Genomic DNA, 17651 nt, shown 5'->3' with positions numbered 1-17651 from the left:
CAGAGTTTAAAGGTAATGTTGACTGCAGTGTTATATTACTCTGAAAAATATTCTGTCTTCCATTACTTGCCATATGCTGAGTTTGGGGAGGGGGGGGATTGCCTATATTTTTTGGAGAGAGAGCCAGCTGAAGAGCTCCACGTCTTGAAGCTCTCTTGGTAGGAAGTAGTTGGTAGCAGTGGCATACCTAGCTTGGTGACCATCTGGGGTAGGGCACCAGGCAGTGGGAGGGTGCATGTAACATTTGTGGTGTCGTGGTCCTCATTCGTGTGACCACTGGCTCTCCCAGTTCCCTGACCCCAAAACAGGAAGTTGATACACAAATGGCCTGAAGCCCCATGACTGCTCCAAGCACCCCCCAACTCCCTGCACCTGGGGTGGACGCCGCCCAATCAACCTGCTCTTAGTATCATCCAACCCAGTAGCCCATCCTCACAGTGACCAATCCAGGTCACCAGCACCTGGCAAGAACACAAATAGTTGCAACATTCCATGCTATTGATCCAGGGAAAGCAGTGGCTTCCCCCATGTCTGTCTCAATAACAGACTATGGACTTTTGCACCAGAAAATTGTCCAAATCTTAATCGCCCTTATCACAACCTCTGGCAATGTGTTCCAGAGCTTAACTATTGTCTGAAAAAGTATTTCCTCCTATTAGTTTTAAAAACTTCAAAAATGGAAAACTATTATTTTGGGGTTATTTTATTGTCACCTCTTTAGTTAGGCATGTTTTTGACATGTATTATTATACATGTTTATAGTTTTACAGAAATTTTCAAAAATAATTTGCCCAGGTAGTAGATTGCCTTACATATGCTTGACTTTCATAGGTAAAACTATATCTAAGGATTATCAATATTTGTACTTTGACTCTGTGCTCGAAAATAGGGATACTTTGGTAGAGGTATTAACACTCAAGGCCTGATATGCAAAGCAATTTAAGTGGGCAGGAGAGGTTCCCACCCACTTAAATCAGTTTGATCCAAATAACCGCTGATATTCAGCAGCACTAAATTGAGTAGTGCCACTGAATATTTTCTCTGACCACCAGGGACGAATTAAAGGGTAGGCCTAGTAGGCATGTGCCTCAGACCCAAAGACTACAGCCGTCAGTGTGCTGACTGTCCGGTTTATACCCCTGTCTCTCCGGACTCCCCCACCTACCTCCGCTTCTTCCTGCTACTGCAATTGAACCTTTGGGCAGCCAGCAGCGGCAACGAGGTAAGTCTACTGCCATCAGCCTGCCCTGGAAGCAGCTCCTCTGCAGTAACTTCCTGTTCCTGCATATATGAGAACATAGCCCATGCTCTGCAAGTCACCTCAATAACTTTATCACCAGGTGAATGTTGATTGAGGCACAGCAAGAAGTCCCTGTCAGGTTCTTGTTTTTCCAGTATGGGATATGCTAGTATGTCATGTCATGTCATTGTGTTACATCTTAGCAAGGCCAAAATCAATGATGTACACAAGGTTCCCCTTTTTCCACAGCCACATCAAGTTTCAAGTTTCAAGTTTATTGGTTTTTTAATATACCGACCATCAAACAAATATCTGGACGGTTTACAGTATATCTAAAAAGATAAAAATAAGATAAAATATTAGGTATTAAAAATAAATATGTGTACATAAATAACATAGACTGGACAAACTTGAAAGAGAGGGTAAAGGGGAGGGAAGGGAAAAGTTACATATTGAAGAAGAACTGGAGACAGTGGGGAAGGGGGAAGAACATATAGGATGGGTCACTTTATAAAAGCGGTTGGTTGAGATTAGAATGAGAAGAAAAAAAAAGAGATAGAGAGTAGAATGAGAAAGAGAAAAGTAGAAAGAAAAAAAAAAAAGTTAAGGTAAGTCTGAACTTAGCCAGAGGTGTCACGAAATAAAAAAGTCTTTAGGTTTATCTTAAATTTGTCTAGATGAAGGTCGTCACGGAGTTGCTGTGGTAAAGAGTTCCATAATGTTGGAGCAGTTACTGCAAAATTTGTTTTCCGAGTATAGTAAAAGTCTTTTATAGAAGGAATGAAGAGAAGTTTTTGGTCGGTTGACCTTAGAGTATGAGGGGAGCATTGGGGAATAAGAAGTTTAAGAACATAAGAACATAAGAACATAAGCAGTGCCTCCGCCGGGTCAGACCACAGGTCCATCTTGCCCAGCAGTCCGCTCCCGCGGCGGCCCAGACAGGTCACGACCTGTCCAAATCACCAGAAGGGGTCCCCATGCCACCTTGGTTTCCTATTGAGTCCTATCTTCCCATCAAAGTCCTAGCCCTCCGGTCTTGCACATGCACGACCTGGTCGGGTTTCTATACTTATTTTCTGGTTAGCTTTTTCAGTATCCCACGATCCCTTTATCCCTCAGGAATCCGTCCAGTCTCTGTTTGAATCCTTGTACCGTACTCTGCCCAATCACGTCCTCCGGTAGCGCATTCCAAGTGTCCACGACCCTTTGGGTGAAAAAAAACTTCCTTGCATTCGTTTTGAACCTATCTCCCTTCAGTTTCTCCGAATGCCCCCTCGTACCTGTTGTCCCCTTCAGCCTGAAGAATCTGTCCCTATCCACCCTCTCTATGCCCCTCATGATCTTGAAGGTCTCTATCATATCACCCCTGAGCCTCCTTTTTTCCAGAGAGAAGAGCCCCAGCCTATCCAACCTCTCGGCATATGGGCAGTGTTCCAGCCCTCTTACCAGTTTCGTTGCTCTCCTTTGCACTCTCTCGAGTACCGCCATGTCCTTCTTGAGGTACGGCGACCAATATTGAACGCAATATTCCAGATGCGGACGCACCATCGCTCGATACAGTGGCAAGATGACTTCCCTCGTCCTGGTTGTTATGCCCCTTTTTATGATGCCCAGCATCCTGTTGGCTTTTTTTGAGGCCGCTGCGCACTGTGCAGATGGCTTCAGCGATGCATCCACCAGCACTCCCAAGTCTCTCTCAAGACTGCTTTCTCCCAACAATGCCCCCCCCAATTTGTAGTTGAACAACGGGTTTTTTTTTTCCCTATATGCATGACCTTGCATTTTTCCACGTTAAAGCGCATTTGCCATTTGTTCGCCCAGTCTTCCAGCTTGTCTAGGTCCCTTTGCAGGTCCTCACACTCCTCCCTGGAGCTAACTCTGCCGCACAGTTTGGTATCGTCTGCAAATTTTATAACCTCGCACTTTGCCTCCTTTTCCAGGTCATTGATAAATATGTTGAAGAGTAACGGCCCCAGCACCGATCCCTGCGGCACACCGCTCGTGACTCCCCGCCAGTCAGAATATTGGCCCTTCACTCCGACCCTCTGCAGTCTACCCGACAACCAGTGCTCTATCCATCGGTGCACATCCCCTCCCACCCCGTGGTTCCACAGCTTCCTAAGCAGCCTTTCATGTGGCACCTTGTCGAAAGCCTTTTGAAAATCGAGGTAAATGATGTCGATGGGTTCCCCATTGTCCACCCGACTGCTTATTCCCTCAAAGAAGTACAGAAGGTTCGTTAAGCATGACCTTCCCTTACAGAATCCGTGCTGGCTTGTTCTCAGTAGGCCATTTCTCTCAATGTGCTCGCAAATGCCGTCCTTTATCATAGCTTCCACCATCTTCCCTATAATTGAAGTCAGGCTCACCGGCCTGTAGTTCCCGGGGTCACCCCTCGATCCCTTTTTGAAGATAGGTGTGACATTCGCCAATTTCCAGTCCTCTGGTACCTCTCCAGTTTTCAAGGATAGGTTACAAACATGCTGGATTGTGCCCGCTATTTCTTGTCTTAGCTCCTTCAGAACCCTCGGGTGGATCCCGTCTGGACCCGGTGATTTGCCGCATTTTAACCTGTCTATCTGTTTGAGGACATCCTCCTTACTTACCTCTATGTGCTCCAATTTCTCAGCCTGTTCCCCACTCATGAGCTCCTCTGAGTCCGGTATATTAGATGTGTCTTCTCTCGTGAAAACCGACGAGAAGAACGTGTTCAGCCTCTCAGCTACCTCTTTATCCTCTTTAATCACTCCCCTCCTATCCCCATCGTCCAACGGCCCCACCTCCTCTCTCGCTGGTCATTTCCCCTTTACGTAACTGAAGAATGCCTTGAAGTTTTTCGCCTCCCTGGCCAGCCCCTCTTCGTATTTCCCTTTTGCTTTTCTAACCTCTCGGTGGCATTCTTTTTGGCATTTCCTGTGCGCCTGGTGATTTTCCTCCGTTGGATCCTTTTTCCATCTCCGGAAGGATACTTTTTTGTCGTTTATTGCCCTCTTTACTTCTGCTGAGATCCAAATCGGGTCCTTTGACCGCTTGTTCTTGCAGCCTTTCCTGAAACTGGGGACGTACTTTTTTTGTACTTCCTGCAGGGTGTCCCTGAATAGGGTCCAGGCGCTTTCCACAGTCTCCATCCTAAAGATGTTTCTGAGCTTCCTCCCCACCATTTCCCTCATAGCAACATAGTTCCCCTTCTTGAAGTTGAGCGCAGTTGTTGCGGTCCTCCTTACTATGGGTGTCCCCCTTTCTAAAGTGAATCTGATCACATTGTGGTCACTGTTGCCTAGTGGTCCTCCCACTTCTACCCCTCTTGCAGGCCCTCCTAATCCGTTCAGGATGAGGTCAAGAGTAGCACTCCCCCGCGTCGGTTCCCTGATCAGTTGCTCCATAAGCGTTGGTGAGAGTGTTTTATTTTGAAGGAGAGTAGAATGATTTTATAGGTGATACGGTGGTTAACGGGGAGCCAATGAGCCTCTTTGAGAAGAGGAGTGACATGATCAAATTTGCCTTTTTTGTAGATGAGTTTTATTGCTGTGTTTTGTATTAGTTGTAGGCGTCTGATTTCTTTTTGGGGGAGACCATTGAGGAGAGAGTTACAATAATCTAAGTGGGAGATGACTAAGGAATGGATTAAGATATTGATTGATTCGGTCTCTAAAATTGAGAGTAGTGACCGAATTATACGAAGTTTGAAAAAACAGATTTTTGCAATTGAACTGATATGGTCATGGTAAGTGAGGTCTTTATCAATGATGATGCCTAAGAGTTTTAACTTTGTTTCTATTTGTATTGGAATGGAATTAATGGATAGTTGTCCTGGTAAGGGAACGCAGTTTTTAGTTGGAATTAGGATGGCGTGAGATTTATCAATATTAAGGGAGAGTTTATTTAAGAGGAGCCAATTGTATATAGTATCCAGTTTATCATTTATGTCTTTTATGTCTGAGCTATTTGTGGTGTTAACTGGGTGAAGGAGTTGAATGTCATCTGCGTAGGCATAAATTGTGAATCCGATAGATTGGTCTAATGTAAGTAGAGAAGACAGGAAAATATTAAATAAAAGTGGGGAGAGAATCGAACCTTGTGGGACACCGTATGTTAGAGATATAGGTTGAGAAGTTTCATTGTTTACTCGGACTTTGAAGCTGCGTTCATTGAAGTAGGATAAAAACCAAGAAAGAGCTGAGCCTGTGATACCACAGTCTTTAAGTCTGTTAATGAGAAGAGAGTGGTCTATAGTATCAAAGGCTTCTGACAGGTCCAGGGAAATGAGGATGACAGATTTTTGATGGTCATGATAGTAGTGTATCGAAGAGATAAGGCCTAACAGAGACAATTCAGTTGAGTATGAAGCGCGGAAGCCAGTTTGGCATGGATGTAAGGCATGGGTTTTTTCTTTGAATTCTGTGAGTTGGGTATGAATAATTTTTTCGGTTAGTTTCGAGAGTAGTGGTAGATTGGCTATAGGACGGTAATTTTTAGGCAGAGAAGGATCTAGGTTGTGTTGTTTAAGTTTTGGGAAAAGAAGGGCTGTTGTTTGGCTTCACATCTCAATGGATGAAATTCATGGAGTGAATGTACTCAATACAGCTGATCACGAGCAGCACGGTCTTTAGACTGGATTTCCTGGAACAGAAATTGAAGAGATCTTCCAGACTGGGCCCAAGCAGCTCCATTACCATCATGTTATAATCACCTTCAGCCTGACACCACATAATAGACGGGATCCCCACTCCTCTCTACATTACCTTGTAAAACTTGCTCTCTATGTGTAGCTGAGGTTGTGTAGGCTTCACACACTCTAATTTGATTGCTATCTCTTCTTCTGTGGCAGTATTAACACCAAGGTAAATATCCCCTATGGAACCTCTGCCGATCTTCCTTCCCAGACGGTATTTGTTCCCCACTTTGAGTTTCAAAGTTAAATTTCTCTGGCAGCACCTGTTCCATTGAATTGAAGGGCTGAGCCCAGTGATGTTACCACTAGAGGAGATAGGTACTTATCACCTAATGGGAACAACAATTTGTATGGCTGTAGGCAGGCCTGGAGGCTTGTAGAGCTCAGAAGAGAGGTAACAAAACACATATAAGTGGCTTATAAAGTGGCATATTGTGTGCAAAGGATTATGCTGCTAGAATGTGTATATTCAACCATCAAAGAACCTGATTAAATGCTGCAGGTCTGAGTGCCACACCTCTTCCTGTTCTTGCAACATAAGGGTTCTTGTCTCTGGTATCAAGAAGATGCTCTTTGTCCTTTTTGCAGCAGAGCCCATCCCTCCATAGGAATTCACTCAGTGTGTGAGCACCTCCCATCTTTTCATGAGTACCCCTCCCTGTGTGTGAGCTCTTCTCCATTGGTCTTCCTCCTGTGTGAGCTCTTCCTCCAACTTCCCATGAGGCCCTTTCCATGTTTGTGTGAGATTTTCCCTCATTTTCCCATGAGTCCTCCTTCCTGTGTGTGAGCTCTTCCCTCGTCAGTCTTCCCTCCATGTGAGCTCTTTACTTATCTTCTCATGAGACTCCCCCCTCCATCTGTGTGTGTGTGAGCTCTTTCTCCATCTCCTCTTAATGTGGCTTCCTATCCCAGAACTTTAGTTCCTTCTCCTCCCACCCAACCTCAGCAATATAGATTCTTCTCCCTTTGTGTAAGCTCCTTTCTCATTCCCCATTGATCTTCCATCCCTGTATGGGTGCTCTTACCCTGCGCCTTTCCTGTATTTTATACTATCTTCCCATATTCATTTCCCCTCCCCCATGGGGGGTGGGACAGGGGTCATGATGCAGGTCATGGGGTGGGGCAGGTCATGGCCAAGGGGCCCAGTGTACTTATGTGCCTAAGGCCTATCAAAAGGATTAATCCTGTCCTGCTGATCACCCATGTTGAAAATGGGCAGGTCAGAGGCAGTACAGGGGTTGGCACTGGAGAGGGGCCCGTGGTTCTGCAAATGCCAGCAATATCCAGTGCCGGGACCTACATAGATAACCCAGCCAAGTAAAGATGGATCATAAGCTTTCCTAGCAGAATAGAGAGGGAAACAAAGTACAAACCTGCACAAGAACAAAAATAGAAAAAGCACAAAGGGCCTTCAAGTGCGGGGCAATCAACATATTTATTAGACCCAAAATGGGATGTATTTTGGCATGTCCATCTGCATCAGGGGTCTGTATAAAAAGATACATATAAATCACACATATATTTTGATAAATGACAGGTCATAAACATGATACATCAGAATAAGCAAATTATATGATACAGATAAGACATGGAGAAGTAAAGCATGGAGAAAATAAATGATGAATGCAAAATAATATTTATACAAGAAAATGTGCAAATGGAACATTATTGTTAAACCTATGTGATATTCCACATATAGTGATGCAGTGTACAAAAAACGTATTGAATGTATTTAATAGTGACAAAAAATGTGCTTGTGTACAATAACCATTGTTTAACACATTTCATTGTGACAGTAAGGTATGTTATAGTTCGTGAACAACAAACATTTGAAACCTGTGAAATTTGCTAATCTAATGGTGCTAAAACATACTGTGTCTATTAAAAACTCACCTATTGATACTTGTGAAATCAATACTTATCTGCCACTAGCATAAAAATACACCGTTGATTGCCTGGAACTTGACGTCCCTTTCTGCTCTGACAGACCTCAGTGACAATTTAGTGCTGACGGATCCGTCTCAGCATAGGGAGAGAAAAAGCAGAAAGGGCCGTCAAGTTCCAGGCAATCAACGGTGTATTTTTATGCTAGTGGCAGATAAGTATTGATTTCACAAGTATCAATAGGTGAATTTTTAATAGACAATAAACTTGAAACTTGAAAAACTAGACAAAAAATCAATAAACTGTTATTAAGGTAGATCTGGGGAACACCGCTGCTTTTATGTTTATTAAAAACCTAAATGATGTTACTTTTTGTTACACTTGATGTAAGTTATAAAAATGAATAAAGAATTAAAAAAAACAAAAACAAAAAACTTTATATACCGTATACAGTATAGCCAAAAAGGATCCAAGCAGTTTACAGTATATAATTCAAAACAATTTTGAAAAGAATTCTATTCAAAATAGAAAAGGAAAGAATAAAAGAAAGAGGTGTGGGGGGGGAGGAGCTAGAGCGGGATTGGGGGCAGGACTGGGGAGTAAAGGGGCGGGGATGGGTAGAACTGGGCGGGCCTGAGGGTGGGTCTAAGGGTCTGTATTTTACTAAAGTAAAATCTGGTATCCCTAGTTGAGGAGGCAGGTCTGGCCCAGAGGAAGCAGCCACAGCTTACAGAGAGCTGATTTTGTTAAAGAATTAGCATTGTGGGCCAGCAGAGAAGGTAATTTAGAGGGAGAAAACAAAAATTGTTGTGTCGATAAGTGGTTTAGGTGGTAGAGAAGGGGGCAGTACCAGGAAGGCAGCTCCTCTTATACCAATCACCTGTGTCTATCCTAGTTGTTCACAAACTTGGTCCTGGAGGTACCCCAGCCAGTCAGGTTTTCATGATATCCACAATGAATATTCATGAGAGAGATCTGCATGCAGTGGATACAAATATATCTCATGAATATTCATTGTAGATATCTTGAAAACCTGACTAGCTGGAGTGCCTCCAAGACCAGGTTTGGGAACTAGCAGCGTAGCAAGTGAGGGAGGCATCCAGGGCAGTGGTGCCTGGCATTGCTGCACCGTGCATCATGCTTCTGCTCATACCAGCCTCAGTTCTCCCTCTGATGTCACTTCCTGGTCCTGCAACCTAGGTGTTATTTTATAAAATAAATAAACATGTATTTTAAGAATATACATGTGCTTACATTTGTGTGAGAACATTTGGGCATTCCTAAGATAGTTAGAACATAACATAAGCACATAAACATTGCCAGACCAAAACTCCATCAAACCCAATATCCTGTGGCCAAAAGTACCTGGCAACATTTCAGAAGAGTAAAACAGATTTTGTACTGCCTATCCTAAAAATAAGTCCATCTTAATAATGGCTTATGGACTTTTCTTTTAGGAAATTATCCAAATCATTTTTAAACCCTCTGGCAACAAATTCCAAAGTTAATTACACATTAAGTGAAAAAATATTATGAATTATGGGTACCTTTTAAAAAAAAAATATAATCACAAATGGAGAAGGCTTTAAATAGGCTTTAAATAGGTACCTTTTTGGATTTTTCACATAGGTGCTCTGTTATAAGATTAGCCCCAAGAGGATACTTTTCAAAGCCATTTTCACATGTAGATAGTGATTTGTGCACATAAATCTGCTGCCTGAAAATGGCCCTCCATCAACATTCAATAAGCAAGAATTCACTTTGTTCCACAACATATATTTTGAGCTATATTGAGAAGTAGGGCTCCCAGGGGTATGTTTTTGTCAGAAGATGAAAATAATGTATACAGATTACATTTTAGAAGGTTTGCCTAAGTTCTACCCATGTAAATAGCAACACCTATGTACACAATAATTTTAGAAAGCTGCTATTTACATACAGCATAAAAATTTTGGAGGAGTGTATTATGGCTACCTTTCAAGCTGGCTAGAAAATTATGCAAGCACTTTCAATTTTAGAACAGCAAAATTTTTTTAAAAAAACTTTATTTAAGGCAACTTGAAACATGGTACAGGAATAGACAGTATATCACAATGCAAATTATGTATATCTTTAAAAAATATATATTTACACCTGCTCCAAGGCAGGTATAAGTGTCAGCTAACTGGGATTTGCTCTAGTCTAGTGAATATGGAATAATTATGTTTACCTCAGAACATAAGAACACAAGGCTTGCCATATTGGGACAGACTGAAGTTCCATCAAGCTTAGTATCCTGTTTTCAACAGTGGCCAACCCAGGTCCCAAGTACCCAGCTAGATCCCAAGTGGTAAAACAGATTTTATGCTGCTTATCCAGGAATAAGCAATGGATTTCCCCAAGCAATCTAATCTAATCTAATCTTCCATTTGTGAGTCACACATACCTATACAGGCTCAGGGCGACAGATCAAAGAGGAAGGGGAAAGTAGTAGGGGAAGGGGGCATGGAGAAACAAGAGAGAGCCTAGAAGAAGGGGGTGCTATTCAGAAATTGAGACAGTTAGTTGTCAAAGAGGTGAGTCTTCAGGTTTTTTTCTGAATATAGTGTAGTTTGTCTCTTTCCTGATAACTTCTGGTAGGTCATTCCAGGTTTTTACACCAAGATAAGTTAGCATAGAATGGAAAATTCACTTGTAGTGGAGGTATTTTATAGATGACAGGTTTAGTTGAATTTTGTTAAGGATTCTTTTTGATGTTGATCAAACATTAGAGAATAATTGGATGAGGGGAGCTGCTGAGCTTCCTTATAGAATCTGGTGTAGGATACATGATGATTTGAAAATTATTCGGGATGATATTGGGAGCCAGTGAAGTTGCCTAATGAAGGTTATGATTGAGTCAAATTTCTTTAAATTGTAGATTAGTCTAACGGTTGTGTTCTGGATGAGATTTAGTTTGTGGATAAGAGTGGTGTTGATGCCAAGGTAGGCGGAGTTGCAATAGTCCAGTTGAGGTAGGACCATCATCTGAACGATCAGAGCAAAGTGGTGTGGGTGGAAGTATGGTCTAGTGAGTCACAGTTGACGTATAGTGTAAATGATCTTTTTCCGAAGGTTAGATATTTGTGGTTCCATTGTGAGAGTGTCATCTAAGATGCAGCCTAATACCTTGTTGGATCTTGTGATGCCTGATGAAAGAGTGAAGTTAGGAATAGCAATCTGTTGTGCGGTGCAGAAGCCAATGGCTTTGGTCTTTGCGGCGTTCAGTTTCAACTTGTTGTTCGTTGCCCAGGTTTGAATTTTATCTATATTGTTTGAGATTTTTTCATCAGTATTAGGATGATTATTAGTTATGGGGATGAGGAGTAGGAGTAGGATGTCGTCAGCATATGATAGTACAGTTTCATCTTCCATTTTGATATGTCCCAGCGAGCTCATGAATAAATTGAATAGGATTGCGGATAATGGGGAGCCTTGTGGGACGCCACAGAATGCCTTCCAAGGGTTGGAGTATGATTCTTGCCTTTTGACCATGTATTCGCGGTTTTGTAGGAAGTCGGCAAACCATTTCAGTACAGTTCCTGTTATTCTGATTTCCAAGAGTTTGGTTAGGAGTAATTGGTGGTCCATTGAGTCAAAGGCCTTGGAGATATCACATTGGAGTAATATGACCGATGACCCGAGCTAAGCAACTGTTTGATTTTAGTAATTAGAGTGATGATGAGGAGCTTGGTGCTGTGTTGTTTTCAGAAACAATATTGGAATGAATGAAGGCAGGAGTGTTGCTCTATGTATGAGGCTAGCTGCTTGCTTACATAGGACTCGAGGATTTTAGTGAAGATCGGAATGCCAGCAATCGGTCTGCTTGGGCTCTTTTTGGTATAGGGGTTAAGGCTATTTTACCCATTTCTTTGGGTAGGTGCCCTTGGTTCAGGGAGCTGTTTAACAGGTTGGTGAGCCAGTTAATTATATGATGTGGAGCTGCAAAAAGAAGGTATGGAGGACAGTTGACTAGAGGGCTGCTTCATAAGGCTAGTTTTGATATAAGCTTATTGGTATCGGGGATAGAAAGGTTAGTGAATGAAGACCAGATCTGGTCTGCTTTTATGGGTTCAGTGTGTTCCATATAGTTGTGTTGGGAAATGTTTGATGAGGCTGTCTTAGCAACTTCCGATTGAACAAACTTGACTTTGTTGAGGAAGAAATCTGCAAGTTCTTGGGCTGAGATTTTATTAGAGAAGGTTGTAGATTCTTGGTTTGGGGGGGATGTCAGTTGTCGTACTAGGTGGAACAGTTTATTGTTGCCTCTTATTTTACTGGCGTAGTAATTTTTCTTTGTTTCGGATATGTTGTCCTTATATTTACTTATGGCTGCTCTCCATTGTGTTCTGTGTTCTGATGTCTTGTTTTTCCTCCATTTCCTCTCTAGATGTCTGCATAGTTGTTTGTCTAATCTTAAGGACTCTGTAAAACAGGGTGAAGTTCGGTTTGATTTTATTATGTGTGGGTGGAGGGGAGGATATAGTATCTAGGGTTTTGACTATGATTTTGTTCCAGTTGGTTATCATTGAGTGGTGTTATTCAAGGTGGAAGGGAGTGATTTTGACACTGTGTTCCAGAAGAAATCCGGTCTTGTTTTCCTGAGGACTAGTGTTGTGTCTTTGGTGGCTTTGGAGTTCAGGTCTATAATGGCTTATGGATTTCTCTTTTAGGAAATTAGCCAAACCTTTTTTAAACTCCACTAAGTTAACTGATTTCACCACATTCTCCGACAACAAATTCCAGAGTTTAAACCTAGTATTTAAACCCTCCTCAAAATTTCCTTAAAAACTGTTAATTTTCTCCTCTCCTTACTGTAACTAGTAGAGTGGCGGAGCAGCTTAATGATTAATGCAACAGGCTTAGCACCAGGGGATTCCCCTTCAATTCCCACTGTTGCCCCTGTGATCTTGAAAAAGTCACTTAGGGCTCCTTTTACGAAGGTGCGCTAAGCATTTTAGCGCACACACTGGATTAGTGTGCACCTATAGCATGCGCTAGTTGAAAATCTACCGCCTGCTCAAAAAGAGGCGGTAGCGGCTAGCGCATGGGGCAATTTAGCACACGCTATTCCATGCATTACGGCCCAAGCGCGGCTTTGTAAAAGGAGCCCTTAGTCTTCCTATGCCTCAGGCACAAACCTAGATTGTAAACCCTCCAGGGACAGAAAAATACTTACTATACCCGATTTACACCATTTTGATAGCTTTCAGGCTTGCAGGCGGTATGCAAAATTAAAATAAATGGGGAGAGGGTTTTTGGGTGTCAGAACCTCCCCAAACTTCAGTACTCTGAATGGCTGGCAGGGATGTCCAAACCCCATCAGCTTGAACCTTCCCCGGTGTGAGTAAGTCGGTGGTGTGCTTTCCAGTCTAGTACTTGTGCATGAACCGAGAATGGTGAGGAGTGTCAGTATCAGCGGCTGGAAAGTACACCACCAACTTCTTCACATTGGGAGAGGTTTGAGCCATAGCGCTCTTCAGATAGCAAGGCTTGGGTTTACCTATCAGGAAAGGTAAAATTTTTAACACGAGGGGGTGGCAGAGGGACGAAAGCAAAGAAGAATGGCCCCCAGTTCACCTCAGCCCCCCCCCCAAAAAAAAAAAAAAGATGCTCACAATTATCCCCTAAGTTCTGTATAAAGCAATTAGCATGAATGCTCAGCAATAGAACATCATGGCGTGTTTTCATCAACATGTGCACTGGCAAATATCTTCTGGGCTTTTTTAGAGGGGGGTGGGGATTTGGCTTTCCCTCCTAATTTTCAGATACTTTTTTTCAGTTCTTTTCATACATATATTTTAATTAAAAAAAAAAAAGATGTAAAGGCTGTACATTGTTTCTGAGTATAGAAGTGGCCTAATGGTTAGAACAGCAGGCTGGTGACCTACAGGGTCTGGGTTCAGATCCTCACAGCCATGAGTAACTCAGGTACTCCTCCTTTGCTCTGGGACGGCTAGTGGTGGTGCTGGTATCCTCACCCCACTTAGGCCCTGCCATGGAAACAATCACATTTGTAGCAGACTCCATAAACCTTCTACAGCATGATGCAAGTGCACAGAGGACAAAGAAAGATAAATTGATTATATATACATCAATTCATAGAGTAATCAATTTTGCATGCACTGTTTCTTGAAGCAGGCTAACAATTCATATGTACATTAATGAATACACATCCCTTACTGGCAAACCTATTAGGTTGTATCACTAGTAGCACCAAGAGATGTGACAACTTGTATTTTAGATTAGGTCTGAGCATTATCTAGAGCAGAGGTGGGCAACCTGTGCCCAGTGGGCCAAATGTAGTCTGCCATTGAATTTTATTTGGCCTCTGAGACTGTGGGAAATATACACAGAATCCATCATTAACTGGAGTTTTGGTGATTTTAAATGTACTGTATTTTACTAATATTTTCAGAATAGCTACCCTAGCAGTTTGTTTCCATCATTTTTAGTTATGTTCTTAATGATTTATCAATGTATCACAGAAAGTGTATAGAACTGTATACATTTCCGGTTCCAACATTATGTAAAGTTGTGACCTTCTAGAAGTAGTACTGATATTAATGTGTCCCTCTTTGTATAAAGGTTGTCCTCCCCTGATCTAGAGAATTGTGTGTGGTGCAGTGGTTAGAGCTACAGCCCCATCCCCTGGGGTTGTGGGTTCTAATCCTGCACTGCTCCTTGTGACCCTGAGCAAGTCACTTAATCCCTTAGTGCCCCAGGTACATTAGATAGAGTGTGAGCCCAACAGGACAGATAGGATACTGCTTGAGTACCTGAATAATATATAATCCACATAGAATTGTAGGATATGTGGAATTAAATAAAATTTAAAAAAACATTAAATTATCAATATAAGTTTGGTTTTGGAGATGGTGGTTTTTGAGAAAGAAAAGATGAGGTCAAGCTGCACTGGAATATAGGGAGCATTAGTAACCAGGTCTGAAGTGAATTCATCAAGCTATATGCATGTACACGGCAGGAAAAGGAATTGACGCCATGTGACTGTGAAAGGTAGTTTACGCTGATTATATCAACCAGGTTGATTTACTCTCACTCAAGAATGCCAACAAAACTAAGGTTGGAAGGATTTCCCATTACCAAGAAAAAGTGGTTACATTTCCTGTCTGGCATTAGGCAGCAATGACTCTCTATTTCCCACAGCACTCAGAGGCTTGTGCTGCACTCGCTGGCAAAGCATCATTAATAAATGTTTTAGACAGCATTCTGTTTCTAGGATGAATGCTTTAAAAGCTCTGCTCCCCCAGGCCCATTAGAGGGAGAGCCTGTTTCTGCAGGAACTTATCTTCTTTCAGACAATGTTTGGATGGATTGTTCTTGGAAATACTGTGGCTCACTGCAAAATTATATAAGCATGCTTGAGAAGTGGAAAGGGGAAGATGTAAAAAACAGAGGAAGTAGGAGGGAAGATGCTGGTGCGTATGATGCAGAAGTTCAAGTTTCAAGTTTTATTAAAATTTGATAAAACGCTAATCATAAATATGTGAGTGTTGGACAATAAAAATTAAAATGGGGAACAATCAACGGACTTAAGACACAACTTTACTTACATGAAAACAACAGGAAGGTGGGGAGAAATGCAATTTTAAAAGGAGAGAGTACAATTAAGGTTAAAAACAAAAGGGAAATAGGAGAAATCATATTGATGCTGAATATGAGTAAAAACAGAATGTGGCAAGAAAGGAGCCAGAGATCGATTAGCGTTTTTAAATAAGAACCTTATCTAGATTTTGATCCGCCCTTAAATATGATGGTAACAAATTCCATATTGTAGAGGCTAAAGTTGCAACTGAAGAGGCCCTATGGGTACTAATGATTTTTAGGGATGCGGATCTTAAAGTTCTCAAAGGTTCGTGAGGAATAAGATACTTATGAATAAAAGCAGGTTCTTTGGTGTTCATAGTTTTAAAGGAGAGTAAGGCAATTTTATAGGTTATTCGGTGCTGAATTGGTAACCAATGTACATATTTTAACGGAGGAGTGACGTGATCACAATTTTTCTTTTTCGTTATAATTTTTATTGCAGTGTTTTGTATTAATTGTAAGCATCAAATGTCTTTTTGGCAGATTCCTTTAAGTAAGGAATTGCAGTAATCGAGTTTGGAGATTATGAGGGAGTGAATTAAAATATTAAGAGACTGAGGATCACATGGGGGGTAAGTGTATAGAAATGGCTTTTGCCCCATACTTAGGGTTACCAGATGTCTGGATTTTCCCAGTCATCTTTTCAAAATCCGGTGCTTTGAATATCAACTCCAATAAGACTATGTAAATCAAAAAGTAAAGGCAAAATACATGTAATGACTTTGTAACTGTGAGCAAATGAATATATCACTTTTCCACATAGTCCCCATACAAGACAACACATTTATTATTCAGCTAGCTTCTGCATTCCTGCAGAGAAGAAGTTTTTCAGCTGCTCCCAAAGCCAGGTGAGCACCGCTTCTTTTACTTCATCATGTTTTGGCTTTTGCTCTCTGGGTCACAGTGATGCATCCATATCTCGTTGTCAGTGAATACTTGGATCTTCTTCATACTGGCTCAGAAACTGGGTCACAACCTCCACACACTGTTGCTTGTGCAGATCAGTAAGCTGTTTGGAAACCCAAGTTTCATGCATTATAGCAAATACAGATCCATAGCTGATATCCAGTACTGCAGCCAATTGAGACACCGTTATATCAGTCTTCTCTGATCAAGGCATTCACTCTGTCAGTGTGCTCTTGTGTGCATGATGTTGATGGGCAACCAGAACAACCTTCATCGGTTACACCTGTTCTTCCCACTTTTAACCATTTTTTGCCCATTCATAAACCTTTTGTTGATTCATAGTGTTATGTCTATCCAGGGATAGGCAATTCCGGTCTTCGAGAGCTGGAGCCAGGTCAGGTTTTCAGGATATCCACAATAAATATGCATGAGATAGATTTGCATCTCAAGGAGGCAGTGCATGCAAATCCATCTCATACATATTCATTGTGGATATCCTGAAAACCTGACCTGGCTCCGGCTCTCGAGGACCGAAATTGCCTACCCCTGGTCTATACTATGTTAATATCCAATGATGAATTTCCACAGGTTTCATTCCCTCTGCCCAAAGAATGCGCACTCTTGCACTGTCTCCCTCTGAAATTACTTCTGGGTTGTGGGGCCAGGAAGTTACATCAGAGGGAAAGCCAATGCCAGCGCAAGCAGCAGGCTGGAGAAGCTGCTCGCAATAGTGATTTAAAGAGGTACGGGGTGGAAAGGGAGGGTGCAAGTGTAGTGTGGGGGTGTGCTAGGAGCAAGAGGGGAGCTTCGTGTGGAGGGAGTGGGGGGGGGCAGAGAGGAGGACGCCACTGCCCCGGGTGCCTCCTACCCTTGCTATTTCACTGAGTCCATAGGCCATTATTGAGATGGCTTGGGAAAATCCACTGCTTATTCCTGGGATAATCAGCATAAAATTTGTTTTACTACTTGGGATCCAACTAGGTACTTGGGATCTGGGTTGACCACTCTTGGAAACAGGATACTGGGCTTGATGGACCTTCAGTTTGCCCCAGATTTTGAAAATCCAATAGGCACCCAGACAGTCCACTAAAGAGAGGACATGTCCGTATTTTCCTGGACGTCTGGTAACCCTACTTACCCCAAATGAAACCTGCTGTAAATCCTGTTGGGCAAATTGAGCACAAATCCCCAGAATTCTGTAACACTGCGCATATCTTTTGTGAATGTCCCTGACCTGGCCATGCCCCTCCCATTGCCATATCCTTTTTCCAAGTTTCCAAGTTTAATTAAAAATTTGATAAAATCGCTTTCTCAGAATTTCAA

The 17651-nt window shown here is 42.2% G+C and overlaps 1 pseudogene; it reads right to left on the bottom strand.

Moving 5' to 3' along the window:
* Positions 1-1237: 1237 nt before the first annotated feature.
* LOC117359701 lies at positions 1238-16373 on the bottom strand (annotated as a pseudogene).
* Positions 16374-17651: the final 1278 nt, after the last annotated feature.

The sequence above is a fragment of the Geotrypetes seraphini genome, chromosome 4 (assembly GCF_902459505.1).
Source record: "Geotrypetes seraphini chromosome 4, aGeoSer1.1, whole genome shotgun sequence".
In the NCBI taxonomy this organism is placed as follows: domain Eukaryota; kingdom Metazoa; phylum Chordata; class Amphibia; order Gymnophiona; family Dermophiidae; genus Geotrypetes; species Geotrypetes seraphini.
The sequence above is the reverse complement of the archived record's forward strand: the minus strand, read 5'-3'. Positions and strand labels throughout refer to the sequence as shown.